Source organism: Gymnoscopelus braueri, assembly GCF_963280865.1.
Source record: "Gymnoscopelus braueri genome assembly, chromosome: 20".
In the NCBI taxonomy this organism is placed as follows: Eukaryota; Metazoa; Chordata; class Actinopteri; order Myctophiformes; family Myctophidae; genus Gymnoscopelus; species Gymnoscopelus braueri.
Window position 1 is genome coordinate 42,864,306 of NC_137622.1, and position 24,171 is coordinate 42,888,476.

The 24,171-nt window shown below is 38.8% G+C and overlaps 1 long non-coding RNA gene and 1 pseudogene across 2 annotated transcripts; both read right to left on the reverse strand.

Moving 5' to 3' along the window:
• Nucleotides 1-679: 679 nt before the first annotated feature.
• On the reverse strand, nucleotides 680-2,729 carry LOC308076496 (E3 ubiquitin-protein ligase TRIM35-like; annotated as a pseudogene). Its single transcript has 2 exons — nucleotides 1,219-2,729; nucleotides 680-903 (listed from the first exon to the last, which is right to left on the reverse strand). The product of its transcript is annotated as an E3 ubiquitin-protein ligase TRIM35-like (transcript).
• Nucleotides 2,730-15,433: 12,704 nt separating this feature from the next.
• Nucleotides 15,434-24,139, reverse strand: LOC308076519. The gene is made up of 5 exons (XR_013932290.1): nucleotides 23,729-24,139; nucleotides 23,544-23,593; nucleotides 20,627-20,681; nucleotides 20,357-20,442; nucleotides 15,434-18,900 (listed from the first exon to the last, which is right to left on the reverse strand). It is a non-coding gene; the product is annotated as an uncharacterized lncRNA (long non-coding RNA).
• Between the last annotated feature and the right edge of the window lie 32 nt (nucleotides 24,140-24,171).

Here is a 24,171-nt window from a genome sequence, read left to right on the forward strand (position 1 = left end):
ATCAGTCATTATAGAGGAGGGATAAAATCAAGTTAATTTGTTTGACTCATATATTTTACAATAAAACATCTATAAATTGGATAGTCAACATATTAGTTACAAATATGAACTCTTTATGTAACGTTCAGTGACTGACTCAGACAGTATAACACAGAAACCATCAGGCAGGAATTCAAAGTTCACATCAAGGTTTAATCCAGATTACAGTCAAGGATCAGAAGCAGGAGATCAAACAGTGAAGACTAATGTAATCAGGGATCAGGCAGAGAATCACAACCTGATCATTAGACACAGGTTCACACAGGAACAGTCAGGATCAGTGGTGAAATAAAAAGTATAATATTACTATATTAGTGTGATCCATAAAAACATAACAATATGGACATTTTGATGACATCACAGATTGGAGAAAAAAGTTTTCATTGCTATCCCGTTGAATAGGGATTCAAATGTATCGGGATAACATTGAAAACTAATTTTTACAGGTTTTAAAGAAAAAAGCCCCATAGGATGAGTCACTGCTTAACCCCCAGTGGGGGGGGGGGTCCAGGGGGTATAGTTAATATAGCATCACAATCGTTTTAACAGCTTTATCCATTATGTTGGCTATTCAATAATAGCAGATCTACAAGCTCACAGCTTGTACATCTATTTTTGAAATGATTGGAAAAATATAGAAAATGTATTGAATCATTTTTAATTGTTTTATTATAAATCTTCTCTTCTAGGGGATGGGGGTCCCAGACACCAAATATTTTAAGATGGGGGTCCACGGCCAAATGCATTTGGGGGTCCTTGACATGAAAAGGTTTGAGAACCCCTGCTTTAGGAAACACTTGTTAATGTGACTGTCATTGACCACAACACAATCATTTAGATTCTATGAGTAATATCCTCCTTTAACTGGATAGCTGCCAGAGTTATTTCAGATTTTTAGCTGTTGGCTGCCAGAGATTTTTAATTGAAAAACAAAAAGTACTCAGGAGCCGAGATACAGAATTTTTAAGTTTTAAGTTAACAAGGAAGTGGATAGGAGTCTAGATCTTTGATATATCATATCTCCTTGGTCTTTGGGTCTAAAAATAAGAAAAAAAAAAAAAAAAAAAAAAAACTTTTTTTTTTTTTTTTTAATAGAACGCATTTATGCGTTATTGGCGGCCAAGCGCACTATTTATTAGATCGCATTAATGCGTTAATGGCGGCCAATGAGTTAAAGACTCTCAATGTATCATCATCATCATCATCATCATGTCTAACTGCATTGTTCCACAGTTACACTGATCTTCCCAGGTAACATCTTCAGAGGGACAGTTTCATCATCACCAATGCTAATGAATGGAAAGAGTGTGTCAGTGAAAGTGTGTGTGAAGGTGTGTATGTGTGTGTTAGTATCAGGATCAGAGAATGACAGCTTTCCTTCATTCCAGTCCAGCTGGACTCTGATCCTCTGAGGTTTCTGCTTCAATGAGAGAACAGACCCTGGCCCTGGTCTGGAGTATGCTGTGTATTCACCTTCATAGAACCTTATTCTCCAGTGCTGACCCCCTCCGACTCCCTTCCTCTGGTAAGACTCTGCTAACACACCCAGTGACCAGTCTGCATTGTCTCCAACCTCAACATCCCAGCTGTGAGTCCCTGAGTTAAAGCCCTCAGAACCCAGGACAAAGCCAACTTCATCAAACCTCTCTGGGTTGTCAGAATCGGAATCAGAATCAGAATCAGAATCAGAATCAGAATCAGGAAGCTGTTGTTCCTCTCCATCTCTCACACTGGTTAGATCATCAGACAGGGTATAGTCTGGATGGGCAGTGTTGGGGTCCAGAATGACAGGAGTGTCCTTGACAGGAGACAATGTCCTTCATCTTGTTCCAGACTCTGAAGGTCAGGTTGCCCAGGTGTTTGGTCACGTCCATCAGAGGTCTAGAGACCGGCTGTGGGTCCTGCAGTGTGAACTGGACTCTTTCCATTGTAGTCTTGTAGTTCTGCAGGAATGAGATGTGTTCAGCTCTCAGCTCCTCCTCTATGGCTCTGATGTTGTTTGAAAGGGTGAATATGTCTCTGTTCAGACCCTCCATCTTCTCCTTCATCATCTCACTGTTCTGCTGCTCTTCCTCCCTCAGTGCAGTGATGCTGGCCTCCTCTTCCTCTTGTAGAAACTGATGAAGCTTTTTAAACTGTTCCTTAATCTGCCTCTCTGTGTGCTGGGCCTGGACCTTAATGTGTTTTGCTGTTCGGTCACTTTTCTTTTTAACTTCATTAAAGACCTCCAGTTTCTCCTGTAAAGTCTTCAGTAATTTCTGGACTTCCTCCCTGTGATCCAGAGCAGCTTCATCTATGGGTCTGAAACTGTGGTTGGTGTGTTTTTTAGAATATCGACACACAAGACACACTGGCTGTTGACATTCCAGACAGAACAGTTTGAGTTTCTCAGCATGCAGACTGCAGAGATCCTCAGACCCTGATGAAGTTCTCTTACGTTTTGAAGCTCTCTGTCTCTCCTGTCTGAAGGCCTCACACACGTTCTTCAGAGCCAGGTTAGGGGGTAGATGATCTGTTGAATGTATTTCCTTACAAACTGGACACTGTTTTACTCTCTTCTCTCTCCACCATTCCTGCAGACAAGCATTACAGAAGCTGTGGCTACAAGACAGTATAACAGGATCTTTAAAGATGTCACGACACACAGGACAGGAATAATCCTCTTCTGGAAGAGACGACGTGGAAGCCATTTAGTCTCTGAATGAAGCTACAAACACTCTGCAGGGAGTCAGTCAGTCGTAGTAACACTTCCTCCTCTAGAATGTTCCCTGAAGTTTACTTTCACTGTGAATCGTGGTTGTTGTTAAAGTCCATTCAGCTGACAGAGTCAGCAGCAGGTTCCAGTGGTCTGGGTCAGTATTCCCTCCTGTAGCTGATGTGGAAACACAGTCTGTCCTCCTCACTGGAAGTTGTGTTTGATCTGAAGGTCAATTTTATCGTCTCAGATGAGTCTGGCAGGGGGCGGAGCTTTGACACACCACCACAGACCTGTTGCAAAGTACACACACACAAACACAAAGTTGCCATTAATCTGATACACATATAACGTGTGCCCCAAACATGTTTAGTCCCATTTCAAACAAATCCCTAAAACTGCCTTCTTCCACCTTCGCAACGTTGTCTGCCTTCATCCCAGCCTATCACACACTGCTGCTGAGACACTCATCCATGCCTTCATCACATCCAGACTCCACTACTGCAATATCCTTCTATACGGTGTCACCACCAAGGTTCTCAAGAAGCTACAGTTTGTACAAAGCTCTGCCCCCCGCCTGCTCACCAGAACCCGATCCAGGGACCACATCACACCAGTCCTCCGTGAACCTCCACTGACTCCCAGTCAAGCACAGAATATATTATAAAATACTAATCACCACCTATACAAGGCCCTCAACAACCAGGCTCCCCGCTACGGCGCTACCTCTCTGAACTCCTCCAACGCCACGCCCACTCCCGCTCCCTCAAGTCGGGTGACGTCCCCAGAACAAAGAAACCAACCTGGGGTGACAGGCCTTTCTCTGTGGCCAGACTTGCATTCCCTACATAAATCCCAACCAACCTTCTTTTATAGTATTTAACCTTTTTAACTACTTTGTCCTAATAAAGTTGTTCTTATTTTTCTGTTAGGCGACTTTGAGTACTTAAAAAAGCGCTATATAAATTGTATGTATTATTATTGTCTCCGCCAGAGGTGGAGAGTATGTTTTCGTTCTTGTCCTTCCGTGTCTCCCCCCGTCTCAGCCAAGCTAACATTGGTCAAGCTTCGCTTGTCACACGTGACAATATTGTTGTCACCAATGCTCTGATTGGCTAGAGAGACGCATGATGACATAGAAACCTATAAATAGGTGACGCACTTCAAAATATATATTATATATATATATTATTATTTTTTTGAAGCGAGCTTCCATCAGCCAAGCTAACATTGGTCAAGTGACACGTGACAATATGTAATATAAATAGGTAAGACAGGATTAATCAGGCACAGTACTGGCGGAGACCTGTGCTCCGAGGAGCACATTTTCTAGTTATTATTAAATTGGTTGAATGAGATGTATCAAAGTCAGGAGGAGAGTCTAGAACAATAGAGAGGGAGGGAGAGCCAACTTAACCCATAAATCCAGAGTACTGAAACCTGAACATGCCGTCAGTGTAATAACTGAAAAGCTTCACTCCACATGTTTTATCTGTAGACATGATTAATATAATGTATATCGTTCTTCAGAACACCATTGGTTGGTAGTTATTTTATTCATCCCATAGTGGAAATGAAGGTGTTAAAGCAGCTCTCATAGAGACATAAATAAAAAACATGTTTAATAAAAAAGATAGGCATCTAAGCATACTCAACCTACAATATAAAAAATTGACAGACCTAACACTACTAAAGAGTCTGATGGCTTGCATCCCAGGTGTTGTCAGCTTGTACATCTGGTGTATTTGGCAAGTGAGGAGTGTAAATACCAACCTCTGTGTTTACTGTGTTGTCTCAGGTAGGGTTGGGATCCTGTAGGATTTGAACCATTCCCTCTCAACGGTCTGATTCCTTAACGCTTCCCTTGAACCATTCCTAGATTTGAAAATAAATAAATACATAAATCAGCCTTCATTAAAGAAATGTATAAACAAATACAGTATTGTATACCTCTGGGTTACTTGAGGGGTTACCAAATGGACCCTTACAGGTCTGTAACTCTGAGAGTGTACAAATGAGTTAAAGTAAAAAAATGTTGGCAGCAAAATATACTTTCACTGCTCATTATGCAGAACGTCCCATTTCACAAAGAAATTGCAGATCTACAAGCTCACAACTCGAAGCAACACATTGTGAGCTTGTAAATCGGCTATTTTTCAATATGTATGTAGTAGGTTTTAATTGGTTAGTGTATGTATTATTGTAATAATATTTATAAATGATTAAATATGCAAAGAAGGTAGTAAATAAAGTTTTTAAATGACTGCAGTGGAATTAAAAGCACAATATTCTCCTCTGAGATTTAGAGAAGTAGATGTACTGTATAGAGAACTGAACATGTAAATACTCAAGGTACCTCAACATTGTACTTGAATACAGTACTGAGTAAATTCAGTTACTTGGTTACTCCACCATTGTGTAGGTGTAAAACACAGCAAAACAAGAACAACACGTTATAAAAATGCAATACTGCAGATTCAGAGATTATTACTGGCAGTAAGTCTGTCATAACAACATGACAAAAGTGGATTTTTGTGAAAGCCATTGATTATATACTGACAGGACAAGCATTGTGTTTATTTCTACAGAACTGGGACAACGCTATGGTTTGTTTTCACACTTAGATCAAACTAATGGTTTAATAAGTGTCAGGTATCACTCCCTCCAGACAAACACACAACTCAATAGTTATTCATATCATACACTGATAGCTTCACTGTGACTCATTCATACCTAGCCTTGATACATCCTAGCCCTGAAACATGACTGTCATACCATGACAGTCATGGTGCCGAGTCCCCCTGGTCTAAAGTTGTGTTCGATTTTTTCACATTGCCATCTCTCACATAAACATAAACGTTCAGAATCAGATTTCAAATATAAAGTGCTTACCACCGAGCCACGGATGTTACAAGGCGATGCGGACCGCGATGAGTACCCGTATCTCCCGTATTGTTCAATAAAAAGCATTTTAATCCCATCGCCGGCCATTTTCTTTTTTGTTTGTTTTTTGATTTGTAATGTATCAGAGTGCAATACACCTCCCAACCATTAGTGTCGCATGGTTGTAAGTATCGGAGACAATTTGGAGAAAATGGCCGGCGATGGGATTAAAATGCTTTTTATTGAACAATACGGGAGATACGAGTACTTATCGCGGTTCGCGTCGCCTTGTAACATCCGTGGCTCGCTGGTAAGCACTTTATATTTGAAATCTGAACGTTTATGATTATGTGAGAGATGGCAATGTGAAAAAATCGAACACAACTTTAGAACAGGGGGACTCGGCACCATGACGCTTGTATACAAGCGTCATGTGAACCATGGCTAGATACATCCTAGCCTGGATGATTTTCAAAATAGTGTTTGTGTAACCAATGCTGCAGCTCATGACAACATTATTACAAAGACCATGTAGCTGTACCAACTGTAGAATGTATTTTATTTCCTTGTACAATCATTGTATTTACTCCACTGCGCCCTCTATAGATCTGCTCAATGGTAATTTAAATCGACCAGATCTGTAGGGGGCGCAGTGGAGTAAATAAAAGGATTTCCGTCTGGCGGTACATATTTAGTTTTCTGCCCCAAAAGTGTATTATACAGAGAAGGTGGGATGCTGAGAGACTTCCCACCCTGGATTATAGACTTTCAACAACACAAAACAGCCTTTGTTTCGGTGAGTTGCTAAATAGTTTTGTTTATTTTTACTAAAGACGGAGACCTCTCACGGCAGTGTAATGTTGGGTCTATGAGCAGAGCAGCTCACCTGGCAGAGCGTTAGAGAGAACTCACTAACACTCTGGACCAGGGCTAAGATTCATATATATATATATATATATATATATATATATATATATATATATATATATATATATATATATATATATATATATATATATATATATACACAAAACAATACAATATTCATACATACGTAGCAAAAGGCATGGCTGACAACATTCTATGTGATGATATGATACCCATAACTATGAGTTGTGAATTATTAGAACAGAGGAAGAAGGTTTTTCAGAAAAGCATCCAGTTTACAAATAACTTTAGGCTTATATCAGATTGTAGTAATAAAATGTATTTCAACATAGATGGGTGACGTCACCCCAGAGGTAAGCTACTTTGTACAACTACTGGCCAAAGTTGATGATAATAAACCTTCATGTAGTTGTACAACTCTGACCATAAATCAAACAACATATTACCATATTAGCCTTAGATCAAGACTATCGTTGATGTATGCAAATGCAAAATATAAGGTGCTTACCCGCTTGCCCCAAATGTTAACTAGGTGTCCGGAGTGTTTGTGTAATGTATTAGTGCATATGTTACAATAAAGAAGTGTTTTAATCCCGTCGGTGGACGATTCTGGAGGAAGTTAGTGATGTGGCGCATCCGGTGAAAGCCGGAATTACACTCAATGTAAACAGGAAGTAAACGAGGGGGGGGATGTCGTTCGGCCACCAACGGGATTAAAACACTTATTTATTGAACAATATGGACTAATACATTGCACAAATACAACGGACACCTAGTTAACATTTGGGGCAAGCGGATAAGGACCTTATATTTTGCATTTTGTACATGTTAGGAGAAATACGGGCTTTGCTGGTCTGACATTCCTCGACAAACTGGGGGGGGGGCTAAGACTATCGTAGATATAAAAATGTCAAAATCGATCAAATACATCTACGATAGTCTTCTTGATCTAAGGCTAATATCATATGACAGATAAGATAATGTTACAGCTCTTAAATCAACATGTTCAGTGCTCACCTAACAGAAGAGAGTCTCACAGAAGATATTAGAGTCACTTGATGTTTCTCACACAGGCAACAAGCATCTGACCCGCGCTTTCTCCTACCAACGTGAGAAGGAACGGCTGTCGTAAAAACGTCCGTAAATCAGTACTGTCGTAACACTTAAAGGGCACCGCGCATTGCATGAAAGCAAAGATTGTTAATTTAGCCTCGCGTCACCAGTCTTTGAGGCGAAGTAGTACACAAATCCTACAAATGGTCTCCTAAGTGGGCGTGGTTTGCTTCTCCCCCTAGGCCCTACCATCCCACCACCCTACCCCTCCCCTCTCCCTGGCTGACAACGTCATGTGGATGTGCATTTGTGTATTTTCTGCATTAAAGAAAAAAAATGTTTTACATGTTTGAAAGTGCACTGTTATTGGCAAATATGCTTTTAAAGAAAAACATAAAAACACATAAAATTCCTTTTATTTATAAGGTATATATTTTACCAGTATAGACTATAATGTGCCCCAGTATAGACTATAATGTGCCCCCCCGGGGGGGGGCGAGGCTGGTCTAGGTCAAGTTCAGCCCCCATGGTCGCGCACAAAAGTCGGCGTCCCTGGTGAGAAGGAACGGAAGTTGGAACGGCTGTCGTACAAACGACCGTAAATCAGTACTGTCGTAACACTTAAAGGGCACCGCGCATTGAATGAGAGCATAGAGACTGTAAAAGAATGAGAGTGAAACTGGACTTCAGATCATGTTTCTATAGTCAGAATTTAATTAGGAATGCAGTCCCATTACACATCAGATCAGAAACAGATAGTCTCCCATCTAATTTAAGTGACTTTATACTTTATAAATAAAATGCATCATTATTATTACTATTATTAATACTGTACGAAAAGAAAAACAGCTAATAGGATTTTATTGATTGATTGAATACTTGAATAGCAGTTTGCAAAAAGATAACAGCACAGGAAAGTACAGTTCAATACAAGACCTGCCAAGAGGATTTTAAACACATGAAGCTGCATACGGCTTGTTTCCATTGGGGTCCTTTCCTTTGTACTCAATTCATCGAAATGTGGTGCAGTGTATCTTGTAGACCAGGCCCATTGCAAGTTGCTGTACTCTGTCTTTTGTTTTGTTTTCATTTGGGCACGAGGAGAGGAAAAAGGATAACATAAAAATAATGATTTTGCTGATTTAACTAAATATATATATATTTTAGAATATATTTTGTAATGTCTATCTGGTGAAGTGAACAGGGACTAAACTAAAGACCCATGAGGGAGGAAGGGTATGGGCAGTGTTGAGTGTTGTTTCGTGTCAACTCAAAGATAATTGTACCATCCTTGTCCTATGTTGGGTGTACTTAAATGAATCATAGTTTTGTATTGTATTGTTTAACTGTACATATTTTTTTGTTTTTCATGTTTTTAAACAGTTTTTATGTCATTTAATGTTTCAATGAATTGAGTACAAAGGACCCCAATGGAAACAAGCCAAATATGTTCTTGGGTTTTAAATCCTATTAGGTGACCTTGTATTGAACTGTACTTTCATGTGTCTTTTTTTTCTGCACAATTCTAATAAAGTATTCAATCAATAAAAAAAAGGTGCCTTGTGGTTAGAGTGTCCGCCTTGCAACTGGGAGGTTGGGGTTCAATCCCCGGCCATTAAAAACTCTATTTCAACAGTAAAACACACAGTGACATTCACACTCGTTAACATTTCAACAGTAGTCTCCACAGATGATGAATATGAGCTAAATTAAATGAGCTGTCATGTTGACAAACATGTCAACTGCTAAGTTACTGCAACATTCAGCAGGTCTACTAACTGTTACTGTAATAGATTAGAGTGGTGTTTGGTTGCCACCGTGTGGCTTTAACATGCAACTGCAGCTATGTTACTTGATGTTTCACAGAGTGTGCACATGACCATCATGCTGTCTGGATCCTGAGTTTGAGTTTATTTAGGATCCCATTAGCTGTTACACCTGGCAACAGAAAATATATTTTTATTAAAAAAAATTCATGTTCATGGAGTGCCAAGAGTGAAAAGTGCAGCAGCAAAGGTTTTGTGGAATTGTGTCGTAGGACCATCGTCGGTAGCTACTATGCCTGATAGAATAATTTCCATCATCATATTGGCCCAGGGTCCATTTGGTTCCCCAACTATCCGTCTCTTAGCTGGGGAGCACCTGGAACCCCCCTCAAGGACCACTGGTGGTCCCTGGACCACTGGGACCAACCGGGAACGCATCTCTGGGTCATTTTTAGATTTATTTGGCTATTCAAAAATAGCAGATCTACAAGCTCATAGCACGGCACCGAGTGACTCAAATCTTTGCTTCAGGGGGAGGGTGTTCCAAATAGTTCTCAAACTGTTTCATGTCAAGGACCACCCAAAATGATGCGTATTTGGCCGTGGATACAACTAACCTGTTTCTCTTACACACACACACACACACACACAAAGCGTTTTGGTTGGCAAACCAAAAGGACTGCATATGAAGGGGCTGTGGCGACAGGGAATTAATGGAACCTCGACTGATGATGAAAATCTATGCGATGCACCCATATGTACGACACTGCAGAAAAATGACAAACAAAAAAACGTAGTAAAATAAATGTTTTAAATATGTTATCATTTGTTGTTTTTGCCATACTAGTATGCATCCTGTCTTTACTCTCTGAACAGAGCCGGGGAGACACAGGGGAACGACATGATGTGATGGGCTGATTGAGTCCCCCCCCCCCCCCATCTCAAAATATTTTGTTCCAGGCACCCCCAGAAGCAAAGATTTGAAAAATGCATTCAAAGATGTGCACAAATGTTCATGATTTTTCAAAAATAGCAGATCTACAAGCTCATAGCGTGTCACTATGAGCTTGTAGATCTAATTTTGCTCAAAGCATGTAGCAGATCTACAAGCTCAAAGCATGTATCATATAATGTTCTAATGATCTAACTGTGGATCCAACATGGAGGATGTAATACGTCTAGTTTCCTACTTGTTGTGGCTCAATGCACTGAGCATTAAAATACAAGAAAGTACCACAAATATATGCCTTACAGACCCATTTCAACCAAATGGACCTGTGATGGACCTGTAAGGGTACATTTGGTTTAAATGGAACCAAATGTTGGTTGAAATCGGGTAGCAATCAGCTGGGTAAAACCGAATTTGCCCCGTGGGATCAATTTGAATTGTTATGAGAAGGGTTGGGGTGTGACGTTGCAATGGTCCATTTTGTTCCCCCTAAGGAGCTTTGAGAGTCTGTCTGCCTCCCTTGAGTCAGTATGACAATATCAGGCTCCCTGTCCACTTCAGAATTGATTTTAAGATTTTAGTGTTTGTTTTTAAAGCCCAAAATGACCTGTCTCCTCCATATTTAACTGAATTGATCACTCCATACGCCCCAACAAGAGCCCTGAGATCGGCCAATCAGTCTCTCCTGGTTGTGCCCGACACACATTTCAGGACCAGAGGAGCTCGTGCGTTCGCCGCGGCCGGTGCCTCTCCATGTTCGCACTGCTCGGTCTTTGACGGCCTTCAAATCCCTATTAAAGACTCATTTTTACTCTATCGCTTTTAATTCAATTTAATTCAAGTCTACCAGCCTATGATGTTCCCATGTACTGTTTCATTGTATTTTACATTTTGCTTTCATACACATTGAAGCAATGCCTGTCTATGCTACCATGCTCTGTACTGTGAAGCACTTTGTTTCGACCTGTCGATGTAAATGTGCTATACAAATAAAGTTTGATTTGATTTGATTTGATCACCTGTTTGAGACTACTGCCATCTAGTGGGTGTTATTTGCAGGTACAAGATCACAGATGTACAGTAGTGGCATAGATCAGTTCACATGATATTATAATTGTAATGGTCACCTTCAGCCACTAGATGGAGCTCCTTGCTCATCTCCAAGATGTGGCATTCACATTGTGGACTTGATAACAGTTAAGATGAGCTGTAGAATGATTTTAAGATCACATTAATATTAAAATAAATAATAACGTAAATGTATTTTTTTCTTACAACCTTGAAAAATGTGTTTATCGTGAAAGCGATAAGTAGGATTTACCAACAGTGGTGGAAAAAGTACTCAAATGTTTTTACTTAAGTATAAGTATCAATACCACAATATAAAAATACTCTGGTACAAGTTAAAAGGCCTGTGTTCAAAATGTTACTTGAGTAAAAGTACAAAAGTATTGGTATCAAAATGTAATTAAAGTACCAAAAGTAAAAGTACAAAATGTTTGAAAATAGCAGATCTACAAGCTCACAACGCGTCGCCATGACCACGAGGGCTTGTAGATCGTCTATTTTCAAATAGCCTATGTATAAAATAGGGCGATAAGTGGTTAATGTATAATGTACTAATTTATATCTGCAAAGTAACTAAAGTGTTCAAATTATTGTAGTGGAGTAAAAGTACTGAAAATGAGAAATACTCCAGTAAAGAAAAAATAAAATCCTCAAAAGTGTACTTATAAGTACAGTACTTGAGTAAATGTACTTAGCTACTTTACACCACTGTTTACCAGCGTTTGCCATTTTGAGATGTTCAAGTATGGGATGTCCCCCCTGATCCAGAAGGTGTTGTGAGCATAGTGAACACACAGTGGTGGAAAAATGTACTCAAATGTTTTACTTAAGTAAAAGTACTGCAATGTAGAAAAATACTCTGATACAAGTAAAAGTCGGAATTACAAATTCACGTGAGTGCAAAGGTATTGGTATCAAAATGTACTTAAAGTACCAAAAGTAGAAATTACTCGTTATGCAGAATGTCCCATTTCAAGTTTTCAAATGCATGCAAATCTTTTAGATCTGCTGTTTTCAAACGGCCGAAATGTATATAGGGCTGAAGTGGTTAATGCATGTTTTGTAATAATAATCAAAATCTACAAAGTAACTAAAGTTTTCAAATAATAGTGGAGTAAAAGTACAATATTTGCCTCCGAGATGTAATCGAGTAAAAGTACAAGTACAGAAAATTGGAAATAGACTTTATTATTAGGCACATACAAATGAATCAACAGACTCCAAGCTGCTACACTGGACAATTTAAACAATATATCTCTGCACTGTACACGCCTCCAAAAAAAAAAAAAGGAAATATTTTTAACAAACATCAACAGACCCTATACTTCAATATATACACAGAGCTGGAAATATGAATCAGCAACTTTGTGGAGAGTGGGAAAGGCAAATAAAAAGGAACGTACATTTCTGATTAATCATCTGTAACGCCTGTGGCCTGTGATTTCTGCACTGGGAGGAGACTGAAAGCTGTGAAGACTCGTCTTCAGTGTCTGGTCTCTCACTATCCTCACTATCAATCTCCTGACTTTAAGAAACACAAGCTGGTCAAAGCGAGCTTCAGGAGAACATCTGCTCTCATCACAACAAGTTGAGTGAGCTTTTCTGTCGTACCGATCAGCAGTGTATCTGTTCTCTGTGCTCCGTGGAAGAACACAAGGGTCACGATACGATCTCCGCTGCAGCAGGACGTACTGAGAGACAGCAGAACATCCAGCAGAGAATCCAGGAGAGAGAGAGAAAGACATGAAGGTGCTTCACCAGGAGGTGAGGACAGTGACACCATCTTTACTGAGCTCATCTCTTCCATGGAGAGAAGACTATCTGAGGTGAGGGAGCAGATCAGAGACCAGCAGGAACGTGAAGTGAGTCGTGCTAAAGAACTGAGGCGGCGTGTGGAGCAGGAGGTCACTGAGCTGAGGAGGGGACACACTGAGCTGGAGCAGCTCTCGCTCACAGAGGATCACATCCATTTTCTACAGCGTTACCCCTCCTCCCTCTCAAGGATCAGTGACTCTACACACCCTGTCAGCAGCAATGTCCGTCCTCTGAGATACTTTGAAGATGTGACTGTAGCCGTGTCCAAGATGAGAGACAAACTAGAGGACATTCTAAAGGTCTTAACGGACTCTTGCCGCCCGCGTGCGAGTGCACAAACGAGCACGAGAATTGATTGACATCAGAAATACAAGAAATTCAAGAAGGTTCATCATACATCACACCTATCCATACTCCTCACTGAGCAGTACTATAATCACCCAAATCACAGCTTGCGACATAACAATGAAAATACAATGCAGTCTTTGCAATAAATACAATGACAACTTCCAACTCAACAAGACCAACAGATGACCCTCATGCAACATAGTACAAAAAGAACCACAAATTACAAAATGATTGTCTTCTGCCTCATTGCTTTGTTTAATCTGTCTTCTTCATAATGTTGTTTATTTTGTAGTTACATATTGTTTGTGAAATGACGTTTGTTATATTTTAATTGTAATATTTTTGTAATCAATAAAATCAATGATTATTGAACAAACATGTTTTCATTCTTTAAAATGTTATATAAATATAAAATGCTACACTTTATATGTTGGCAGAAGAACATACCACATAGTTGTACAATGTATCAACAATTCCTACAGAATGAATACACCTACATAAGAAAAGATCCGTCACCACAGCCCAGGTTCAATTCCCAGTCAGGAATCTATCTTATTTTCTATGAATTCAGTACAAAAGACCTTTCTTGGATTTAAAATCCTCTTAGCAGGCCTTATATTGAACTGTACTTTCCTGTTTTGACAAACTGCTTGTAAAGTATTCAATCAATATATGGCATAGCATTCTAAGCCTTATTTGACTATAGTAATGAGAAAGCACAGCTACTAGAGAAAATGGGGGGAAAAAAACATCAAATCAAATTGAGACTGTAAAGTTGACTTGCGCTCGAGTCCAAAAACAGTTAGAAATGCTCTTGTGGTTTTTAATTTCCCACTTCTCCTCCACCAAAGTCAGTGTAGCTTTATACAGTGCAGACGTATTTGAATAACAAAAATAATACTACAAAGCATATTGTAAGTGTACTCAGTGTTACTGTGAATCTGGGCGAGTTTGTGTGGGGCAGAAACACTCACGGAGTGTGTGCAATCTTTTTACATTAATTAATTGTACGCGTGTGCGTGTCGTGTGTGTCAGGGAACTGGGGGGGAATTGTTATAGTATACCCTCCAAAACAATCTAGAACACACCACTGGGCCCCTGGCAACTCTGACTGGGCTCTTAGCTCTCTGCCCGCCTGAGCATAACTGAAGCTCTGAATCTGCAGTCTCCTTTTTATAGGAGAGGATCCTACCACAGCAGAGGAAGCAATTAACCTTCAAAAATAGCTTATCTACCAGCTGACAAATATATCATGAATAACCCAACACATAAATAGATATTGTACTTTCAGACTGAACACCATTTCGTGTTTGAATTCATTTCTGAATACCATAGAATACTTTGCCATAAACATTGTGAAACACCCCTCGCCCTCTACAGTACATGGCACCTTCCACTGGGACCTCCCCTACTTAATCTACATGGTTTGGTCAATGCTCTGTTTGGCAGTTCAACCCACAGTGTCAGTACTGCAGAGGAGTTACAGGTGACAAACAATGGGCAACTCCTTTTAATGTTACACAATAAATTGAATGTTTTATCCCTGTAAAGTTTGTGTGTATTACTTGTGAATGCATTCAACAGTATTGACATTATAGTATTGACATTTGGTTAGGACCTATCTGCCACACTTCCAATAGTTGCTTCCAAACCGGCCCGTGGTCTTGATTAAGAATCAGACGCAGCTGACTTGTCTTTGTGCCATGAGAATATCCCACGTGTCATGGCTTGCTATTTTGGAATTAAGATAACTCGGTGTCAAACTCTGCAAGATCATTTAGTGGAGAACATTTCACCCTTTGCTTTTCAGTTTGAACAGTGATATGTGGTGGTCTAGGAGGAAGGCATGGTAACATATACCCAAATTACATACTTGACAGACAGAGGTTGAGGTGAACTGAAAAGTTATTTATTAACAAGCTACGGTGAACAAAAATAAATAGAAAGCCAAGTAACAATACAGGGAGGGTCTGGTGGTGCCCAAACAAACACAGAAAACATTTGGGAAGAAATTGAATTAGCTACAGGGTTTGGCACTATATGTATACAACAACCAGGTGTTTTCTGATGCAGAATGCCTTTAACAGCTAGGAGAAGGTGGAAAACTTGACATTCAAGAGAAAACTGGAAAATACGGTCATGGATTCAACTCTGTTTACCATTTGACTGATTGCCCTTCAATTATGACTGGGGACAAAGTTCTTTGCCTTTTTTTTTAAACACTTATTTATTGGGGATAATTCAAGTCTAGTATGTCAAAAGTCATTGCATACAAAGTCATTGCATATGAAGTCACTCCCATTTTTGTATTTTCTACAAAGATGAACCAAAACACAACATGCAAACCCCCCCAAACAGAAAACAAATAAACAGAAATATAAATATATAGAAATATAATAATAATATATAATAAATATAGCTAGCAGTGGACGTAGTGCCGACGTTCTTGAGACATGGAGCCCCAAACAAAAAGACGTAAATACCGTCGCTAGTGCCGACGTTCTTGAGACATGGAGCCCCAAACAAAAAGACGTAAATACCGTCGCAGTAAGAAAAACAAAGCAAAAAAAAACAAAACAGTGTAGTTTGTAAGACAAAGATTGAGAGCATCAAGCGGTGGAAAGAGGCTGTTGCAGAATCCATGCTGAGAACCCAGTTCAAGATGGAAATCCACGGGGATCAGAAAAACAAGAAATTCAAGAAGGTTCATCATACATCACACATATCCATACTCCTCACTGAAACAAATAAACAGAAATATAAATATATATAATATATTATATAATAAATATAGCTAGCAGTGGACAGGGTTGCAGTGTAGTTTGTAAGACAAAGATTGAGAGCATAAAGCGGCAGAAAGAGGCTGTTGCAGAATCCATGCTGAGAACCCAGCTCAAGATGGAAATCCACAGGGATCAGAAAAACAAGAAATTCAAGAAGGTTCATCATACATATCCATACTCCTCACTGAAACAAATAAACAGAAATATAAATATAATATATATAATATATTATATAATATATTATATAATAATAATATATAATAAATATAGCTAGCAGTGGACAGGGTTGCAGTGTAGTTTGTAAGACAAAGATTGAGAGCATCAAGTGGCGGAAAGAGGCTGTTGCAGAATCCATGCTGAGAACCCAGTTCAAGATGGAAATCCACAGGGATCAGAAAAACAAGAAATTCAAGAAGGTTCATCATACATATCCATACTCCTCACTGAAACAAATAAACAGAAATATAAATAAATATATAATATAATATATAATAATAATATATAATAAATATAGCTAGCAGTGGACAGGGTTGCAGTGTAGTTTGTAAGACAAAGATTGAGAGCATAAGCGGCAGAAAGAGGCTGTTGCAGAATCCATGCTGAGAACCCAGTTCAAGATGGAAATCCACGGGGATCAGAAAAACAAGAAATTCAAGAAGGTTCATCATACATCACATATCCATACTCCTCACTGAAACAAATAAACAGAAATATAAATAAATATAATATATATTATATATTATATAATAATAATAATATATAATAAATATAGCTAGCAGTGGACAGGGTTGCAGTGTAGTTTGTAAGACAAAGATTGAGAGCATCAAGCGGCGGAAAGAGGCTGTTGCAGAATCCATGCTGAGAACCCAGTTCAAGATGGAAATCCACGGGGATCAGAAAAACAAGAAATTCAAGAAGGTTCATCATACATCACACATATGTACACACTGAGCAGTACTATAATCACCCAAATCACAGCTTGTGACATAACAAATTGTTTAAATTGTCCAGTGTAGCAGCTTGGAGTCTTTGCAATAAATACAATGACAACTTCCAACTCAACAAGACCAACAGATGCCTCTCATGCAACATAGTACCAAAAAAATATATATAATTACAAAATGATTGTCTTCTGCCTCATCGCTTTCTTTAATCTGTCTTGCCTGGGTTCATCAACTACAGGAGCTTGAGACCATGGTGCAGGAGCAAATCAAACTTCTGGAGGAACCTGCTGTCCAGGTAATGTGATGTGTTTGGTGTCATAATTTAGTCACAATAGCTTTTCATAATCTTCAGTTTGTTCACTATGTTTTCTATTTGCTTTCTAGATTTTGTGAAGAAAGCGTTGATTGAGGTTGAAAAAAAAACATCTCTCAGAGAAGAACAATGAAGAAAGATGTTCTTTTCAAAAGCATCTATGCATGGCACTGCAATCTGATAAACCAACACCATGCAAAGCCATTTATGATATCAGTATTTCAGCCAGTGACAAAAGGAGCAGTAAATGGATTATTGCAGAGCAGTTTGGTTCCTTCAAAAGCAGCATTGGAAAAGAAAAGAGACATTCAGAGATTATACCTCAAGCAGCACTAGGTGCATGTGTGCATTCTAAGCCAGTCAGAACGGGACACTTAGACGGAGGAGTCTTTTGTTCACTTCCTCTGCCTGGCCAAACTGGACTTCCAAAACATGTCAATGGAAACTTTGAGGTTGATTCCTCCAGGAGGGACCCTTGGAAAGCAGATGGCCAAAGTCTGAAAACTATTTAGAATGAGTCTTTAAAACAGGACGTCATAGATCTGTTGTATGCAGATTTGATTGACTATGGTAGAATTTCTAATATGAAAGTCTGTTCCATGACTGATGAGTACTTGATAGTTCTTACTTGCGTTTTTTTTTCAACTGTCTCAAAAGAGCCCAGGATTGCTATGGTATAAGAGGTGTATTGATCAATACATGAGAAAGTGCTGGATGTCATTCCATTATTGCAGCATTCAAAATGTAAAATTGGATATCAGTCTATTACAGAGTTCACTTTTGGCTGTTGTACTGTCACAAAGACAGAACTGACTGATGCACCTCACCACAGACACCAAAGCACTCAATGTCATGGTCAACTCTTACAGTCAACTTCTATCAACCACAGTCAATTTTCTAAGAGTCAACCTGAGAACAGACAAAGAACCATTCAACATCACATACATTGCAAACCTTTACACCCTTTGCTTTTCAGTTTGAACAGCAAGAGCAACTGACTGTCCAAATTAAATCTTCTATTTCACTGTTCAATGACATATTTTCCTTCTTCTATAACACTCACACACATGAAATACAAAGGCAAAAATAAATACTGACACAAAAAGTTTAAAAAAATAGTTATTTTTTGTTATAAAAGGTATGCATACACTAAATTATATAAAAGTATGACATATTTCCAGTGTGTGGTCCTATCATTTTATATCTGAGGCGTAATGGATCCACTTAAAGTGCAAATGACATCTTCTTCCCTCCTCCTTGAATAACATTTTTTGAAATAATTGTGTATTGGCTTTACCAATGGATAGCTCTGCTCAATAACTGTTTTTCTTTGCTTGAAAGAAGACAACTCTGCACCTGCAGATGTGGCATTAAAGAGAATGTTAAGAGTCCATGACTGTGCTGACAACTTCATCCAGGGTAATATCTGTAATAGTGTGACCATATTGCTGCAAAATCTCATTAACAGCCTTTGTCAGCTTGGACAAAGAGAACATGCCATTTAAGTGGTCCACTATTTCTTGGGTAGCTGTGTTTGAGACATGAAGCATTGTTAAAAAAAAGAAATAATGTCAAAACATCTGAACTTTTTGTTCCATGTTTGCTTGTTGTTTTTTTATGTAGGTGTATGCTGAGTTCCAGTGAATTACAAACCAGAACCAGCTCAACACATTCTATGCTGAACTTGATTGCCACATGCCATGTTTTAGGTTCAATATTTAGGCAGAAAGCATACCATTTCAGTTTTGGCTGATGAACAGTCCATGATGAACAGGTCAAGATATTATTTGTATACATGATATAACAAATTAGCTGTCTTTACGACTTTAACATTATTATTGTATTAACTTTTATCTTTCACAAACAATTAATTTAATGATCAGAATTCTAGCTTCACATTTGCACTTTTTATAGAATGTCATATCAGAAGACAGAGCCTTGCAGCATATAGAAAAGTTATACCCTTCCAGATAAGAGTCATATCCTGGCGGACACAGTTGTCTTCAAGGCAAGAGTGCACACTTCCCTAATGGCAATCGTTTCGGTCAGGTTAGGCATCTGTGCTTTCAGAGCTTGGAACTTTCAGGATTGACATAGGCTGCTTCAAGGCTCTTTCAAGACATAGGAGCTCTGACTGGAAGGGTGTAACTATTCTTTATGCTTCAAGGCTCTGTCTTCTGATATGAGATTCTTAAAAAGTACACATGTGAAGCTAGAATTATGGGTATTGAATTCATTGTTTGTAAAAGATGAAAGTTTATGCAATAATAATAATGTTGAAATTGTAAAGACAGCTAATTTGGATCATTTCACTTGTCATATCTATTAGATCAATAATATATTTTACCTGTTAACTTTGAACATTTCAGCCAAAACTGAAATGGGATGCTTTCTGCCTAAAAATGGCCCTCAAATGTAGAGTGTGGTGATCAATCTCAGCATAGAGTGTGTTGGGCTGGTTGTGGTTTGTGATCCACTGGAACTCAGCATACACCTACATAAGAATAAACAAATAAACAAGCAAATATAGAACTAAAAGTTGAGATATTTGGTGGATTTCTCTTTTTTGGAAATAACTTTTAAACCATTGGAAAGCCTGTTTGACTTTTAAATTATGTCCCATTTATAAGGAACATACATTTGTGGAGTGAACAGTACTATAGCAATATGCAGAACTGGATTTCATGTTCACAATCTACTTCATCTGCAATTGTTTATGTGCTAAGAAAGACTTTAAGCAATTATTGAAGCTATCTTACTGATATTTGGAGTTATGGCAAGGTAAGGTACATTGTATGAAAGAAATACTTACATTTAATTTGACAGTAGTGACAGGTTGTTGGGTGAGAGACAAACCAGGCCCTTCAAACAGGTTGAGATGGTGGCACGTACAAAAAGCTGCAAAGATGATAATTCAAAATGGTTGCAAAATACTTTAGTTAAGAGTTCATCAATGTTAGTTCATCAATGTGTCTGCATTGTGTTCTATGGATTGGCAATACACCTACATAAGAATAAACTATGTATATCATTTAATCTATATATGAGAATAGGGACATGTAAAACCAAAGGAGAAACTTACTTTTACTTTGATGGTGCTGAAAGCAGGTCAAGAATCCAGGTGGCACGTCTCCCACCTACAAAGACAATAATTAATTTCAATGTAGTTGCATTGTGTTCTATAGATCAGTAAATACATTATTTACACTATTATTTCGTTACTCTGCTGCGCCCTCTACAGATCCAGTCAATGGAATTTTTCTATTAGTAGGGGGTACTAAGCACAAAAAATGGCCAAATCGTTACGCGGCGGATAAAAGCATGAAATTTGATACAGATGTCCCTTGGGTCATCCTAAAACATCCTAGAAGGGGTGCCCAAAAAAATCTTAAACAGGAAGTGACTTATGGACATAATTCAAAATGGCCACCTAAACTGTTGACCGTTGACTCAAAAGACACCAAAAGAATCTCCAAAAAGCATAAAATTTGGCACATATGTCCCTTGGGTCATCCTAAGACATCCTAGAAGGGGGTGCCCAAAGGAATCTGAAACAGGAAGTGAGTTATTGACTAAATTGAAAATGGCCGCCTAGTGTTGTCGATTGACTCAAAAGACAACTAAAGAATCTCATAAAAGCATACAATTTGGCACACATGTCTTTTTGGTCATCCTAAGACATCCTAGAAGGGGTGCCCAAAGAAATCTTAAGCAGGAACTGAGTTATTGACAAAATTGAAAATGGCCGCCTACAGTGTTATCTATTGACTCAAAAGACAACTAAAGAATCTCATAAAAGCATACAATTTGGCATACATGTCCCTTGGGTCATCCCAAGACATCCCAGAAGGGGTGCCCAAAAAAATCTTAAACAGGAAGTGAGTCATTGACAAAATTGAAAATGACCGCCTACAGTGTTGTCGATTGACTCAAAAGACAACTAAAGAATCTCATAATGGCATACATGTCCCTTGGGTCATCCTAAGACATCCTAGAAGGGGTGCCTGAAATTATCTGAAACAGGAAGTGAGTTATTGACTAAATTGAAAATGGCTGTGTACAGTCTTGACAGATGATGCAAAAGACACTCATAAAAAATAATCTCATAAAAGCATGAAATTTGGTACAAATGTCCCTTGGGTGATCTGAATGCATCCTAAGGGGTGCCAAAAAAAGTTTGAATAGTCTCTCAATGGAAAACACTCCTCCCACACGGGCTGCACTGCTACAATATTCAAATCGAGCAGCCAATCTAGCATTTGGTCCAGAAGCCTGAAAGCTATGCAATCTCTACCATCTCCTGACAAATAAATTAAAGTCGCTGATTCGTGGACACCTTTATGGACACTCTTGCCAGAGGCTGCTTAAGTTTGTAGAGAACTCAAGTGTGGCTGCAAAGCTGAGCCCTTCTGTTCGAGAAAGTGTAGATGCCGGGATGCTGGGTTACCTTGCAGAGCATTATGCCAATGTGCTGGTAATTGTGAAATGGCACACATGAATACATGTAGTTACTAAACACTAATCACAAAAAAACAGTAATGATCAAGAAGAAAATACATGAGAAGATAGAGTGTAAAACAAGCAAGAAGATGTAGAGTGCAAAATAAATAAGATGCAGAGAGTAAAATAAGAATATGCAGAGTAAGATAAGATGCAGAGTAAAATAAATGAGAATATGCAGAGAGTTAGATAAATAAAGAAGATTCAAAGAGTACAATAAAAAAATTATGCAGAAAGTAAAATAAATAAGTGATGTAGAAATGAAAACAGAAGGTAGACTACAAAATACGGCAAGTTATGCACTGCATAACCTGTCGTATTGAGTCTGCATAATATGCAGACTGCCATGGTCAACTGTTTAAACAGCCATTTAGAATTTCTTCAACATGGTCCCTTCCTAAAAAGTTTAATAAACAAGCAAACAAATAAATAACCCCTTCTAGGATATATTAAGAAGCACTCAATGTACGTACCAAATTATACACTTTTATGACGTCCCCTTATGTTCTCTTTTGTGTCAACTGCTTTTAGGCGGTCACTTCCTGTTTAAAACCTTTTTGGGCACCCCTTGTAGGATGCGTTCAGATCACCCAAGGGACATTTGTACCACATTTCATGCTTTTATGAGATTCTGTAGGTATCTTGCATCATCTTTCAACACTGTAGGCGACCATTTTCAATTTAGTCAATAACTCACTTCCTGTTTCAGATTATTTTTGGCACCCCTTCTAGGATGTGTTAGGATGACCCAAGAGACATATGTGCCAAATTGTATACTTTTTGGAGATTCTATAGGCTTTTTGAGTCAATCGCCAACACTGTAGGCGGCCATTTTCAATTTAGTCAATAACTCACTTCCTGTTGAAGACTTTTTTGGGCACCCCTTCTAGGATGTCTTAGGATGACCCAAGGGACATGTGTGACACATTTTATACTTTTTGGAGATTCTTTAGTTGTCTTTTGAGTCAATCGACAACACTAGGCGGCCATTTTCAATTTGGTCAATAACTCACTTCCTGTTTCAGATTTTTTTGGGCTCCCCTTCTAGGATGTCTTAGGATGACCCAAAGGACATGTGTGCCACATTTTATGCTTTTTGGAGATTATTTTGGTGTCTTTTGAGTCAACGGTCAACAGTTTAGGTGGCCATTTTGGATTTTGTCCATAACTCACTTCCTGTTTAAGATTTTTTTGGGCACCCCTTCTAGGATGTTTTAGGATGACCCAAGGGACATCTGTATCAAATTTCATGCTTTTATCCGCCGCGTAACGATTTTTCACTTAGTACCCCCTACTATATTCAGAAGATCTGAAAGTGGAGTAACTAAAAAATGTTTTCCTTCTGGTGGATTATTTTACCACACACACACACACACACAAAGTCCTTGCTCCATTTCATCTTGGAGTAAGGCTAAGATTCTCTGTTTGGTGGGGGTACTTACTCATCTCACTTACAAACTCACCATTTATATCACTGCAAAACTCAAATAAAATTGTACCTTGTGGTTGTGGAGTCCCTGGCACTGCTTTGGCATACACTTATGATACACTGTTGAGGAGAAAACAAAGTAAATTACATGTCATAATTACACCATTACTATTGTGCTCACAGCTATAGCAAATCAAATTCTACATTGTGTAGTCCTGACTGTGTAGTCAGACACACTGTAGAAGGACAAAGTACCTGCACTGTGGTCCAGGTATACTCCTACAGTGGAAGCGAGCGGCTGCGGACCCTCGTGCTGGGGTGAGGCGAGCGGCTGCCTCTGGCGCAAATGGTCTGGCGCAAATGGTCTTTTAAGTCCTTTACACAGGGTTCCCACACATTTTTAACAATGATTTTTCAAAACTTTTCCATAACTTTTCCAAAGTATTTTACCCCATTTCCAGGACTATAGAAATCATACAGTGCAATAATGAGACTCTTAAACCAGTGTGCCATCAACGCCCCAACACAGACTCGAGCGAAGGTGTCACGTGACAAAAAGAACAGACCTACAAGCTAACAACGTATCAAGTAGCACTGCATTTTACCACATTTTACCTGTCTTTCACGTAATGTTTGACAAAAACAATGTATTTCGTTGCCGTCTCATCTACAGTGTCACACAAAAGCATAAAAACTAG